General features: G+C 48.5%; 1 protein-coding gene across 2 annotated transcripts in view; it reads left to right on the forward strand.

Moving 5' to 3' along the window:
- CCDC69 (coiled-coil domain containing 69) overlaps positions 1-15,228 on the forward strand; it is a 42,510-nt gene that overhangs the window by 2,277 nt on the left and 25,005 nt on the right. The window lies entirely within an intron of this gene.

Raw genomic sequence — 15,228 nt, forward strand, 5'->3', positions numbered from 1 at the left:
AGAGAGGGGGAGACTCCAGGGATGGGATGGACAAAAATGAGCTCAGGCTACAGAGGGGTTAGGTTCTGATAATCATGACTCACTCTGCATGTTTGCAGAATGCTTTCACATCCTGCCCAGTCTCACAGAAGCCCTGAAAGCTAGGCTGAGCTGCAGAATCTTTCCCACTTTACCGAGGAAACTGAGGCTCAGTGAGGAATGATGGGTCCAAAGTCACACAGCCAGTTGGTGGCAAAGCTGTGCAGTGTGCCTGGCTTTCTGCACTCTCCATCTGGTGCTCATTGCCTTATGCAGACCGCGGAACAGGTGCTAAGTAGATATTTGAGTGAATGAGGGACAAATAAGAGCCATGCTAGGGGTTGGCCCAGGGAGCAGCAAGAGCATCACATTCAGCCTTGAGAGATGCAGGAAGGGTTTTTGGAAGCAGGGTGGTTTGGAAAGTATGGCAGGGATTACCCACTCCTGGCCAAGGCCTAAGCAAAGGCCGAGCCACTGAAAGCACGGCGTGAGGGGGTTCTTTGTGGAGAATGGAGGTGGCAGGCAGCAAGGAATGAGGCTGGTGCTTTTAGCAAGGATTATCCTGGCTAGGGACAGGAGCTTGACTGTGATGCCTTCTCATGTCCCTCCAGGTTCAAGGATCTGGGGGTCTGCTGAATTCTGTGGTCTATGGTGCCTGTTGGGCTTGGCTGACTAGATGTTCTAGACCACCCTGAGAGGCCTGGCCTGGGACTAGGTCACTGCCTTATTGGGACAAGTTGAAATGCTGGGAATGAATAAATGGGGTTCCTGGCAGACTGGGAGTGGGTGCTGAGGAACCATCTGGATCATGTGGTCCTGCCTAAACCCTTCTTCTTGGCAAAGACCATGGCTAATGTGGTCACATTCCCCAGGAGGACTCAGGAGAAGGCCAGGCAGAATGGGTAGCGGTCAAGGAAACAAGCCTTCTGGGGGCTCGCCGGCCATGGTAGTGAGGAGAGGCCTTCCTATCCCCAACAGGGTACCAGCCTCCCTTGGGCAATAGGGTAGAACTGGGGGTGGGAGGCCAGGGGAGCGGTTCAGGAGGCACCTCGCGGCTGACTGCCTTTGTGTGACTCTGCAGAGTACCAGGAATGATGTTTGAACTCTCCAGTCCCAAAGGCTGTGGCTATGGCTCCATAGTTCCAAGCAGGGCCTCTGAGAAGGGGCTCAGCACAGCTGCCAAAGCTGGGCCTCAGGTGACAGGTACTCGGTGGGTCAGTCATTCAGCAGCCCTTCATGAGCACGTCCATGTAGCAAGCCAGGTGACAGAAGTGAATGATATGGAAGAGGCTGGTGCAGGCATGGGTAATTCTGAAATCAACCAGTAGACACCAAGGGCCTGGCCTTTAAAACTGAGTTCACCTATTCGTTTACTAACTTGGCCAACATTTGTGGGTCGACCACACTGGGCTCTGGGTTGGATGCTGGTTCAATCGTGGCTACATGCATGGAAGATCCATTAAGTGAATTAAGAGTGGCCTGGCTTCTCCATGCCTCAGTTTCCTCATCTGTAAGACAGGCGTGGTATTAGCTCCTGTGCCATAGGGTTGTTCTAAAGATTAGATGAAAGACTGTATGTGACAGAGTCCCTAATACCCTGACTAGCAGGAAGGATGCCTTTGAAAGAGATAAGGAGGCATAGGCTTAATGTTATGTTTTAAGGACATCACTGCCTAGAGTGTACCCAAGGCAAGTACCTTGGGACGTGGGAGGTAAAGGATATTAGTGTCCTTGGAAGGCTGATGTGCGCAGGGTGGGAGGATGCAGCCTAGCGTCTGGCCTCTGCCTTCAAATCTCTGAAGTCTTATCAAGGGGCATGGAAAGCAGCTTTGTTCTTGTTGTTCCAGAAGGCAGCACTGTGGCCAGTGGGGGAGGCTAAAGCCAGCAGATTTCTACTCATGAGGAAGAAGTGGCCAAAAAAAGGCCTCAAAGGGTAGTGAGTTCCCATCACTGGAGGGTTCGAGCAGGGGTCAGGTGGCATTTTGGCAAGGGTATTAGAGGGGATGCAAGCTTACGACTAGCAAATATTCACGATTCCATTAAAAAATGGAATTGTTCTGATTATTAGGTTTTGAGTCAAAATTTCAAAATTTGGGAAAGTATAAGAAATTTAAAAATCTTTTAATCTCACCATTAAGAGATAGCCACTGTGTACATTTCAGTGTCATTCTTTGTACTATTTTTTCCTATGTATATTATAGATGTGAGTATGACTATCTGTATAAAGCTAAGAATATGTTTTATATGGTTACATTCCAGTTACTTAATATTCTTCCGGGGGCATTTTCCCATGTTAAGTAGTCCATGGAAACACGGACTTTTTAATGGCTACCTAATGTCCTGTGGCTGCTCTGTGGCTTATTTAACCGGTTTGGACACGTGGTCTACTCTCCTACCCTGGTAATCGATGAACATCCCTTGTATTTTCCTCCTACCTGGGGCCAGTGTGGCTTTGGACTCAGAGGGGTCAAGGAAGGCCCGTTAGAGAGACGCCATCTTGGCTGAGTTTTGAAGATGGGCGGGGGTTAGGCAGTTGTGGGGCAGGTGGGTTATACAGGAGGGCATCCTAGGCAGAAGGAATTTGGGAGCAGCCCTTGACCCCTGGTCAGGAGGAGTGGGCAGATCTGATCTTCTAGCTCGGTTGGTAATGGCAGGACAGTCGAGGAATGTGCAGGAAGGCTGTCTGTGCAGCACTCAGCGCCCTGCCCCAATCATCATGGAGATATTTGCATGTACATGGCCCCCAAGCCGGTGATTTTGCCCAACCTAGAAACGAACGCCCACCAATCTTCCTAGCTAAAGCCAGTACAGGCCTCCATGCATGAGGCACTCTGGAAGACCTGGGAGATTAAATACCAGATTTTTGTGTTTGGCAACCTAAAACACATTAGAATAATTCCCAATACTCTCTGCCTTTTGAGATATGACCTTTGGTGATAAATTTTCTGCACATGTACATGTTTTTCATTCTTTTCCTCTATTGAATTCACGGGTGGTTAATATAGGTCCCCTGAGAGCCTGACGAGTTCCTAGACCCCTAAGGACTCCCATTTTTGCTTCAGTTGGCTGTTAGGCTTGGGACCTATGCTTCATGTCAGCACTGTATTTCTTTTTGTCATAAAAAGGGCATAAAAGATGAAATTTTAAATTAATTGCACAGAAGCAGGCTACTATATAAATCAAGACAGGGAAACTCTGGGTAGGAGGGGCTGCCCCTGACATCTCAGGGTGCATAGATCAGCCAGTGAACAAGAGTCTGAGACCTGCCCGGAAAAGCAGCTCTAAGGGGTCTCAGTATGAAATTCATGAATGTTCATATTCAAAAAATAAACTTGAAGAGTGTAAGGACCCTCCCAGTGAAAGGAAGAGCCTCTCAGATGACCCTAGTTCTGGCTCTGACACCTCAGGGTGTGCTTGGGCTTCATCTGCACGGCTGGCACTCTGTCCCCTGCATCCTCCACCCTCAGCACGGTGAGCTGTCCCCAGTGACCAGGGGAGAGGGCCAGACTGGGAGCCCCACTGCAGCAGGACTGGCAGCGGGGAGGGAGCTCCTGCTGCCCCACCTTGGCAGAGAGAAGGAGCAAGAGAAGATCCATCCATCTTTAGCAGATCTAAACCCATCCATTACCTGAAGACAGGCCATCCTATTTGTCTTGCCAGGTGAATCTTAATCCCTAAAAATAGTTTATCTCGTGTCACCTTATTTTCAAATCTGAACCTTCCAGAACATCTAGGCCAAACACTGTACTACACCTAAAACAGCCATCCACGTCCATGCATCCCCCCCAAGACAAGTGACATGCAGTCTGACCTACTTCCAGATTTCCTCCTCTCTCTGCAATGGAGTTTTTTTTCACTGAGTGTACAATGACCTTTGTGGCCTTCATCGCCATTTTCTACTGCTCCATGTGACCCTGCCCCTGTCCCTTCCTAGTGGCCTGGACATCAGAAAAGCTGTTACCTTTACTGGATTCAGCAGTGTCCCCTCCTACTTTTATGTTCACCCAGAACCTGTAAATGTGACATGATTTGAAATAAGGTCTTTGCAGAGGCAATCAAGTTAAAATGAAGTCACACTGGACAGGCCCTAATCCAGTGACTAGTGTCCCAACAAGAAGAGGGAAATTTGGACACAGACACACAGGGAGAAGAGCAGGGAGTGGAGTGACGCATCTTCCAAGCCAGAGAACTGAGGATTGCCAGCACCCACCAGGAGCTGCGAGAGAGGGAGGGAACAGATCCTCCCTCAGAGCCTCCAGAAGAGCCAGCTCGGCTGACACCTTGAATTTGGACTTCTAACTTCCAGAACTGTGAGAGAATACATTTCTGTTGTTTTCAGCCACCAAGTGTGTGGTAATTTGTTACAGCAGCTTTAAGAAACTTTCGTATCACAAGGTTAACTGCTCCTTACCCACCCTCTCACCCCCATCCCCATCTTGCCAGCAATCAAAAACAACAGCAAGAACCCAGTGCCTCCCCTTTGGAACCCAGCTTGGCAGCAGAAGAGGCAGCACTGTAAACAAGGAGGTGCTTGGACAGGGCCCATTGCTTTTGGACACCAGCAGCTGCTTCTGTAGAGGAAAGAGCACTGGACTGGGAGTCGAGAATGGGGCCTACTTCTTTATATTTTTCATTGATATATAATATTTTACATACTTACCAGGTACAAATGATATTTTGTTAGGTGTATAGACTGTGTAAGGATTAAGTCAGGGTGTTTGGAGTTTCATCACCTCGAGTATTTATCATTTCTATGTGTTGGGAACGTTTCAAGTCCTCTCTTCTAGCTATTTTGAAGTATACAGTTCATGGTTGCTATGGACCATTAGAATGTAGTCCTTCCTTCTGGCTGTATGTTTGTACCCTTTGACCAGCCTTTCTTCATTCCCCGCACCCCACACACACGTCCTTCCCAACCTCTGGTATTCGTCATTCTAAGAATGGGTCCACTTCTGCCTCTTTTGCTAACTGTTCTCTTCCCCAGCCTTGATTTCTCTGTCTGTACCATGACTCTGTTGGAGGCTTTCAGGTTCCAAGAGAGGTATCTTTTTCTTCTTGTTGTTAATTTCTTTGTATACAAGTAATTCTTGAATGCATTATTGCTTTAAAAATCCTAAGAATTGGCCAGGCGTGGTGGCTCACGCCTATAATCCCTGCACTTGGGGAGGCTGAGGCGGGCAGATCACCTGAGGTCAGGAGTTCAAGACCAGCCTGGTCAACATGGTAATACCCTGTCTCTACTGAAAATACAAAAATTAGCTGGGCATGGTGGCACGTGCCTATAGTCCCAGTTGCTGGGGAGGCTGAGGCAGGAGAATTGCTTGAACCTGGGAGGTGGAGGTTGCAGTGAGCCAAGAATACGCCACTGCACTCCAGCCTGGGTGACAGAAAATAAATAGTTTAATTTGGATATTGGTATTCTACCAAATGCCTTTCCGTGTTTGTATGTAAAGGTCTACTTCACTCTCTTAAACATATGAATGAAATGACATAGTATTATGTCCCTGAGTGTATCCAGCCAGTCCCCAGTTTACAGCGTTTCCCTACTGCAAACAGTCCTGCCCTGGGCATCCTGTGCATCCTCTTCGTCCTCACTAATGGGTACTTATTTCTGCTGACAGTGCCATTGTAGAATTGGGAGCATGCTGCATGCAACTTGGGAGGTGGCTAAGCTCTGTCATTCTCTGCTTTCAGGCAGTCCTGCCCTCTCTTTTACAACCACCCTTACACTGGCTGCTGAAGAACAGGGGATGGTATGGAGGGCTGAGGGCTCCAGGTTCTCACCCAGGCCTCCTGAGCAAGGGCCCCTCCTTTCCTGCTCTCCAGAGAAGCCCCCTCCATGACCAGAGCTAACAGCTGAGTGTGTCAAACTGCCCCTGCCCTGCCCAGAGCAAACAAGCAGGACAGGATCGACAGAAGATGAGATGGCAAGATGACCTCACTGTGCCCCTTCTTCCCCATCCACAGCATGTCAAAACCAGAAGGGTTCTTATATATCCCATTGCACAATTCCATGCCATGCAGGGGAGGGAACAGAAGCACAGAAAAGGAAGGGTGCCCACCTGAGGTCACACAGCAAGCAGATGGCAAGCTAGGACCTTGGCTCTGGACTCTCAATTTGCCATCGGACTGGGAGACAGGTATCTGGGCCCTTAGCCTGTCTCTTCCCCCACCTCCATCCAGCTACTGACACCATTTTCTGTCCAGCTCCTTCAGGGTCCTGCCTGCCAGGCTGACCCAAATGCTAGAAATAATGTCTAGTGTTTTTGCCAGCTCCAGGCCCTCTGAGGCAACCAGAACTAGCAGACACCCTGGGAAGCTGATATGGAACAAGAAAATGGGAGCTCTAGGGAGGAAGAAAATAAATGAGAGGTGTATTAGAAAGGCTTTCTCTAGGCCTCAGTGTCACCGTCTGCGAAGTGAGGCCTTGCACTCAAGGCCTTTCTGACGCTTGTCTGCTGTGGTCTGGCTCAGCAGGTGCAGGGGTGTTTAAGAAGGAAGTGGTCCTTTCCTCCCCTGAGACACCGCATCAGTCGGTCAGACAGCAGCAGTGGAGACCACATCCGCCCCTGACTTGTGTGCTCTGGGGGTCCTGCGGGCGTTCAGAGCGTAGACTGTGTCCCTGGTGCAGCTGAGTGGTGCAGCCTGGCACTTCTAACCTTAAGTTGGTTGTACAGTCACATTGGACTGTCCTCCAGCCAGTGAGGAAATGTTGACCACACACTGTATGATATGAAGGGGATGAATTAAATCTTTAATGTCCCTGGCAGTGTTTGATTTTCAATGAAATCAAATTCAGGCATTACTTTGGCAGAATATCTCTGCCCATCTTAGAGATGGGGAGGCTGAGGCCTGTATTTATGGTGTTCTTCCTTCTGAGAGCTTCTGTAATTTGCGTGTGAACACTAACATTTCTCAACAGCCCTGAACATTTAGGCCCCGCCCTTCCTCCCCGAAGGCCCTGGAGTGGGGCCCCTTGGGCCTCCACCCCCACCTCCTTCCTGCCTCTACCCTTGGCCAATGGGCTCTGACTGTGGTTACTTAGATCCCAAAACTAGTGGTACTGGGTCAGATACCGGAAAGGCAGCTCTGATACTGAGGAGGGTGTGACCAGAGCCCCTTGAGACTCAGAATCACCTCTCTCCTCCAGGCTTAGCTACTCAGATAAAGCTGGCCCTGGCATCAGGGGGCTGGAAAGGACTCCAGCCTCAGCTGTGAGTCTGGATTCTCCCCAGGGCTCTGCTTCCCTGCTTTGCAGCTTCTGACAAGGCATCTGCCCACTCTCCTCTGGGCCTCAGCTTTTCCATCTGGTAAAAGGAGGTGGGGATTGGAGTCAGCTGCCCCCTGGGGCCCTTCCAATCCTGCTCTGGGTCCCTGTAAGCCTTCCTCAGCCAGGATAGGTGTGATAGAACTACACGCCAGGGGAAGCCAGGCCTGTGATGTATGGGACAAGGAGGAGCTGGGTGAACGGGTCTTCTTTAATTACTAAATTCTCTAAGTTAAGCAGGAACAATGAGGACACAAAGCACTTAATCCGAAATACACAAGCCTTGAAGGCTGACAAACAAAATGGAGTGACGGTTCCCAAAGAGGGTTAGCTCAAGTGTCTGCAGGACAGGCTGAACCTCCCTTGGGGCTACTCTTGCCTTCCATCCTACTAGGATTCCCAAGGTAGGGAATAGCTGGGCGGCTTCTATCCAAGTTGCTTCTGCCTAATTCACTCTTGCCTGACGAGGCTCAGAATTTGAAGGAAGTTTAGGAGTCTATTCCAAAGGCTTGAGTATGACTACAGCCATTCACCCCAAAATACTGCTCCCTGAATAGCATTCAACAGAGCTCCCTGAGGTGCCATTAATGCTGGTGGTCTTTACATGCCACCTGTAGTAGATAAATTCTTTATGCTTACCAGAGGCCTTCACCTGCCGAACATCAGTGATGCTTTTTAGAATTACAGACTGTTAGAGTTCAGGGTTCTCAAAGATCACTTAGTCCAATCTCCAGCATGAAGTTGGACTCTCCAACCTCTTCTTGCCTGCTTCTAGTGATGGAGTGCTCACTTCCGCCACCATGCCCCATCCTCCAGTAAGGCGGCCTACCTGTTTGTGATGGTTCTGAAATTTTTCTTTATACTGAACTGAAACTTCTGGAACCTCTTCGTGCTTAGCCACAATTCTGTCCTCCAAGGCTGTAGATGACATACCAGCAGTTTCTACCCGTGACAGTCCTGCTGAGATTTGAAGACAGTAGTCAGGTCTTCCTGCCTGTTCTCAAGGCTGACCAACCCTTGTTCTGTTAACAGCCCCTCCAATAATTTGGTTTTGAGTCACCTCCTACATCCTGTCGGTTTCTTTGGTACATCTTCCAATGTACCAGTTTACCCTCTAAAAGGAGAGCATACTCTAGAGCATCTCACGAGTCCCAATCTCAGCTCGTGTGACTCTCCACGGCTCTGGACCCCTGTCTTCTCATTCTCCCCTGACTGTGTCTGCTTTGACAGCTATGTCCTACTATCTCAGGTCTGCTTCAGGTTGAACCTACTGCAGGGCTCTGGTCTGCTTGACAGCAAGGATCTGGGCCCCAGAGTTGTGAGTGTCACCTGGGTATAGGGGCTCTATTTCCAGACTTCTTAGGAGAAGGGCTGCCCTGGAGCTCAGGAGGACTGAAGAGAGCATCTGTTCCAGCCCTGACCCTTCACAGACAACTGAGAAGGAACATGACTTACCTAAACTCACACAGTAAAGCTGGAATTGAGTCTCCTGGCCTCAACCCCAGGCCTGGGTTCTCCCTGCATCCTGTACTGCCGGCAGCCTCCGCTGCAGCTTTCTTGCTCCCAAGTTTCCGTTGACTCAGGAAGCTGTCATCCCTCTTGCAGAGTATAGTCCGGATACCCCACCCCAGCCCTATGCTCCCCACCCCTCTTTTGGAAGGAAAAATTCTTATGTCCTCCTCCCAACTCCCCCCACAACCACCACCCACGCACACACACTGCAGGTGCCCTCTGCTCCATGACCTCTGAGGAGGAAGTGGTCAGGGCCGCAACCTGGGGATTTTCCACTCAGTAGTTGCTTGTTGAGACCTACCCAGCTCAGGGTCACGTGTCCTCAGGCTTTTGTGGGCACTAGGATCACCTGGCTAGGCTGCTAAAGATGGAGATTCTGGCCAGGTGTGGTGGCTCATGCTTGTAATCTCAGCACTTTGGAAGACTGAAGTGGGTGGATCACTTGAAGTCAGGAGTTTGAGACCTGCCTGGCCAACATGGTGAAACCCCATCTCTACTAAAAATACAAAAATTAGCCTGATGCGGTGGCATGCGCCTGTAATCTCAGCTACTCTGGAGGCTGAGGCAGAAGAATTGCTTGAGCCTGGGAGGCAGAGGTTGCAACTGAGCTAAGATCGTGCCACTGCACTCCAGCCTGGGCAGCACAGCCAGACTCCATCTCAAACAAACGAACGAACAAAAAGATGTAAATTCCCAGCACACATACTGTAGGTCTAGAATGCAGCCTGGACATTTGTGTTAAGCAGGCTTTCCAGGTGGCTCCAGTACAGGAGGTCCATAGACCACATGCCTAAGAAATACTGTTCCAGGCATCATAAAATACTGGGGCAAGTCCAATATAGATTTCAAAATCCTGTCCTCAAGGAGCCCCTTGGGCTAACAGGAGAGACAGATAGCCAACCAGATGTGGATACTCTCAGGGGTGCCTGGAACATGGAGGAGACAGGAAATAACTCCGCCCTGGGGCAGGCCAGGAGAGAAGCAGAGAAATGGTGAGTGCACTGAGCCCGGGGGCCCGAGGTAGACCTGACCATGTGTCACAGTGGGATGGTCTTGAGCAGTGCAGGATGTCTCGAACACACAGATGCCTGTGTTAGGGGCAGGCATGTAATAGGTAGCACTAGGTTGTTTTGGTTTGGTTTTGACCTAGCAAATTTGCCAACATTTTTTAAAAAAGTGATAATATTCCATGTTGGCAAGGTTGCAGTGAAACTGGTCCCTTCTTCTCCTTCTCCTTCTCCTTCTCCTTCTCCTCCTTCTCCCTCTCCCTCTCCCTCTCCCTCTCCCTCTCCCTCTCCCTCTCCCTCTCCCTCTCCCTCTCCCTCTCCCTCTCCCTCTCCTTCTCCTTCTTCTTCTTTCTTCTTTCTTCTTCTTCTTTCTTCTTCTTCTGACAGAGTCTTGCTCTGTTGCCCAGGCTGGAGTGCAGTGGCCTAATCTCAGTTCACTATAATCTCTGCCTCCCAGGTTCAAATAATTCTCGCGCCTCAGCCTCTCAAGTAGCTGGGATTACAGGCATGTGCCACCACACCTGGCTAATTTTTGTATTTTTAGTAGAGATGGGGTTTTGTCACGTTGGCCAGGCTGGTCTCGAACTCCTAGCTTCAAGTGATCCTCCTGCCTCGGCCTCCTAAAGTGCTGGGCTTACAGGTGTGAGCTACCACACCCAGCTGAAACTGGTCTTCTTGTGTGCCATTTGAAGGTGAGTAAATTGGTCGAAACTCCAATATTAGACATGTAATATTAGATGTGTATAAAATTTTATAAATCAATATGTTAATTTTTAAATTTAAATTTAAATTTTTTGAGATAGGGTCTCACTCTGTCACCCAGACTGGAGTGCAGTGGTGCGATCTTGGCTCACTGCAACCTCTGCCTCCTGGGTTCAAACGATTCTCCTGCCTCAGCTTCCCAAGTAGCTGGGATTACTGGTGCATGCCATTACCGCCTGGTTAATTTTTGTATTTTTAGTAGAGATGGGGTTTCAGCAGGTTGGCCAGGCTAGTCTTGAACTCCTGATCTCAAATGATCCACCCACCTCTGCCTCCCAAAGTGCTAGAATTATAGGCGTGAGCCACCACCGCACCTGGCCTAAATTAATATGTTTATTAAAGCATAATCTGCAAATTAAAAAGTGGAAACAATTTAAACACTCAACAGTGAATGACTAAATTCATCCATAGGGATGTTCTGCTCATCATTACAATGAACACATTTGCAGAATAGTTAATGCTGTGTAGTAAATGCTCATAATGTATTTGAAGAAGTAAGATATGAGGCAGTATATGTAATATCATTGAATATGTGTATGTAGATGAACAATATATGCCACCAGGTTATGGAGTTCTCTCTGGGTCGTGAGATTTTCTTTCTGTATATTCATGTATTTTCTGTATTTTCTACAACAAATGCCTACTACTGGTGTAACTGGAAGAAGATGTTTATAAATATTTAAGTATTAAGAAATTGGGGCTGTGTGCCGTGGCTCACGCCTGTAATCCCAGTACTTTGGAAGGCCGAGGCAGACAAGTCACTTGAGCCTTGGAGTTCAAGACCATCCTGAGCAGCATGGCAAAATTCCGTCTCTACCAACAATACAAAAATTAGCCAGGTGTGGTGGCACATGCCTGTAGTCCCAGCTACTTGGGAGGCTGAGGCAGGAGAATTGCTTGAGCTTGGGAGGCGGGGGTTGCAGTGAGCCCTGATAACACCACTGCACTCCAGCCTGGGCAACAGAGCAAGACTCCGTCTCAAAAAAAAAAAAAAAAAAAGAACCAGAAAAAAAAAAAAAAGAAATTGGCGTGGGGGTAGACTGGGGACAGATGGTGATAGCCTTGACTGCCATTCTGAAGGAGTTATCTTGTTTTGTCAAGAGCTGGGGACTCAAGTACAAGGCCACGTGCTGCCTGTGGTCTGAAAGCTGTTTGTGGAGAAGAGTTCTCCACCATTCTCTGGTGGTGGTTATCTGAAAGAAGGCAGCATTTCATGAGCTTATGACCTTATTTCAGATGATAAAACCTGAGACCCAGGGGCCGCCCAGAGGTCTGCCAAAGCAGATCATGTGGGATCTTTGTTCTTGCCATGTCTCTGAAACGTGGCAATCGTCTTATGCAATATTTGAACTCTTAATATGTGCCAGACACTGCAACTGCGTTATTTCATCTCATCCTAAAAGAGCCTCATGAGAAATCCGAGGCATGGAGAGGTCAAACAGTCACACGGTGTTGGATTTAGTATTTGAACCCAGACCTATGTGATTCTAGAATTCTAGAGTTCTTAACCACTCTGCTCTGCAGTCTCTAATACTCTGACACCTGGTTCTAATGCTGATTTGAACATTAAGGCACCGTGTGACAGTGTCTTAAACCTCCTTGAGCCTCAGTTTCCTCGCCTGTAGTGACCTTTGCCTCACAGTGCTGTTGAGAGGGGCTGAGATGAGAGCTTAGAGTTTGAACACCATGGGATCCTCATCCCCACCTCACAGAGGAGGAAGCAGAAGACAGAGCGTGAAGGGATTTGCCCAAGTTTGTAACAGAGCTGGAACTAGAATCTAGGCCTTCTGGCTCCCGTAAAAACATTGTCTGAGTTCAGCTAATCAGTGGTGGCATCAAGGAAGAGACAACCATTTGTGTTTATCTCCCTCCTTCCCCCAGCCCAGGGTGGGGAGGCTGGCTGCTGTCACTTCCCCAGATTCTGGCGTTGACAGCTCCTCTGAGTCGTGCCTGGACCAGGCTTCCTCCTCTCCCCTGGAAAGGGAGGATTGAGTCTTCACAGGGTGGTGGGGGAGCTAAATTGTCAGGTCCGCCCAGTTACTCACAGATTTGGGGCACGAGGACCTGGGGGAGGCCCCATGCCTCACTCAGTCCTCCAGGGGCTTACACATGCCAGGCTCTGTGCCCAGCACCATGGGGGAGAAGCAGACTATTCTAGAAGACTTCCCTTGATACATCTTCTCACCCCACTGAGAAGCATGCTTTCTAGAAGTATTTCAGTGGTTCTTCAGTTTAGGACATTTTAAATAATTTTTGTCGAACATTTTCATAGCCTCTTCATAGTTTGACTTGTGTTTTTGTTTGTTTGTTTTTTGAAACGGAGTCTCACTCTATTGTCCAGGCTGGAGTGTGAGATCTCCGCTCACTGCAACCTCCACCTCCTGGGTTCAAGCAATTCTCATGCCTCAGACTCCCAAGTAGTTCGGATTACAAGTATGTGCCACCACACCCGCCTGATTTTTGTATTTTTATTAGAGAGGAGTTTTTGCCTTGTTCATCAGGTTGATCTCGAACTACTGGCTGCAAATGATCTGCCCACCTCGGCCTCCCAGAGTGCCAAGATTACAGGCATAAGCCACTGCGCCCAGGCCTGACTTGTTTTTCAAAAGTGTTTCTTAAAATTGAGTCTAGAACATCTTCCTTCCTTCCTTTTTTCCTTCCTTTCTGTCCTTTCCCTTCTTTCGTCCCTCTCTCTTTCTTTCTCTTCTTTGTGAGAGCATCTTGAAAAGCATACAAAAGAGCTTACATTTTTTTTTTACCCAAATCCTGGTCCAGTGACCACCGCCAGACTTCAACCAACTTTTTACCTCTCCAGCATGAAATGAGAAAATGATGGTGTGAGCGAGTGTGTAATGTTCAGTAAGCATGTCAGTTCTCCTTTCCTGGAAGACTGTTCTTAAGCTTTTCCTTACTATATTTTGGAAAATTAAAATGTCCTTTATTTTATAAAATGATGGTAATAATCTACAAATAGTTAGGCCAGGTGCAGTGGCTCACACCTGTAATCCCAGCACTTTGGGAGGCCAAGGCAGGCGGATCACGAGGTTAGGAGATCGAGACCATCCTGGTTAACACGGTGAAACCCCGTCTCTAGTAAAAATACAAAAAATTAGCTGGGCGTGGTGGCAGGTTCCTGTAGTCCCAGTTACTCAGGAGGCTGAGACTGGAGAATGGTGTAAACCCAAGAGGCGGAGCTTGCAGTGAGCTGAGATCAAGCCACAGCACTCCAGCCTGGGCGACAGAGCGAGACTCCGTCTAAAAATAATAATAATCTACAAATAGGTTTTTTCAACATCCTTGTTTATCAGCCCATATCAACTCTCCCATTAAAAAATATTACTCATTTGGCCAGGCACAATGGCTCATGCCTGTAATCCCAGCACTTTGGGATGCTTAGGTGGGCAGAACAGTTGAGGCCAGGATTTCAAGACCAGCCTGGTCAACATGGCAAAACCCCATCTCTACTAAAAATACAAAACTTAGCCAGGTGTGGTGGCACATGCCTGTAGTCTCAGTCACTCTGGAGGCTGAGGATCACTTGAACCCAGGAGGTGGAGGTTCCAGTGAGCCGGAATCATGCAATTGCACTCCAACCTGGGCAACAGAGCAAGACTCTGTCTCAAAAACAAAAAAAAAAGATCAGGCGCAGTGGTTCACGGCTGTAATCCCAGCACTTTGGGAGGCTGAGGTGGGCAGATCAAAAGGTCAGGAGATCAAAACTATCCTGGCTAACACAGTAAAACCCCATCTCTACTAAAAATACAAGAAATTAGCCAGGCGTGGTGGCACGCACTTGTAGTCCCAGCTACTCGGGAGGCTGAGGCAGGAGAATCACTTGAACCCAGGAGATGGAGGTTGCAGTGAGCCAAGATTGCACATCTGCACTCCAGCCTGGGCGACAGAGCAAGACTCAGTCTCAAAATTAATAAATAAATTAATTAATTAAATTTTTTAAAAAATTACTCATTTATGAAATCTGGGAGCCACTGACACTGCTTTGTGATGCAGAAAGCCTTTTGTATTAGTTATTCCTCTTAGAGGTTTGGGACTTTCAGCCCCACCCGACAACCTCTGGGGAGGGGAGAGGGACTAGAATGTCAAGTTGATCACCAATGGCCAGTAGTTCAATCAATCATGCCTACGTAATGAAGCCTCCATGAAAAGCCCAAGAGGATTGGGTTTGGAGAGCTTCTGCGTAGCTGAACACGTGGAGGTTCCTGGATGGTGGCCCCCAAGGAGGGCATGGAAGCTCCCGCCCTTTCTCCCGTACCTTGTCCTATGCATCTTATCATCTGCATCCTTTGTACTATCCTTTATAATAAACCAGTCACTGTAAGTGTCTTCCCAAGTTCTGTGAGCCACTCCAGCAAATTAATCAAACCCAAAGAGGAGGTCAAGGAAACCTCAACGTGAAGCCCATCTGTCAAAAGTTCTGGAGGCCCAGACTTGTGACACTGTCTCCGGGTAGGTGGTGTTGGAACTGATGTCCGCTGCAGAGCTGATTGTTTGGCGGTGGGGAGAGCCCCTCCCACACACACGGAAGTCTTCTTGCATGTGGATGCTTATTGTGGGGTGAGAGCAGAAGAAAAATGGTTTGAGTTTTCTCCAAACAAAACTCATCTCTGAATTGAGCGTTGGGAGGTTTTTAGGGCACCTCAAGTG

Source organism: Chlorocebus sabaeus, chromosome 23, assembly GCF_047675955.1.
Source record: "Chlorocebus sabaeus isolate Y175 chromosome 23, mChlSab1.0.hap1, whole genome shotgun sequence".
NCBI classification, from domain to species: Eukaryota; Metazoa; Chordata; class Mammalia; order Primates; family Cercopithecidae; genus Chlorocebus; species Chlorocebus sabaeus.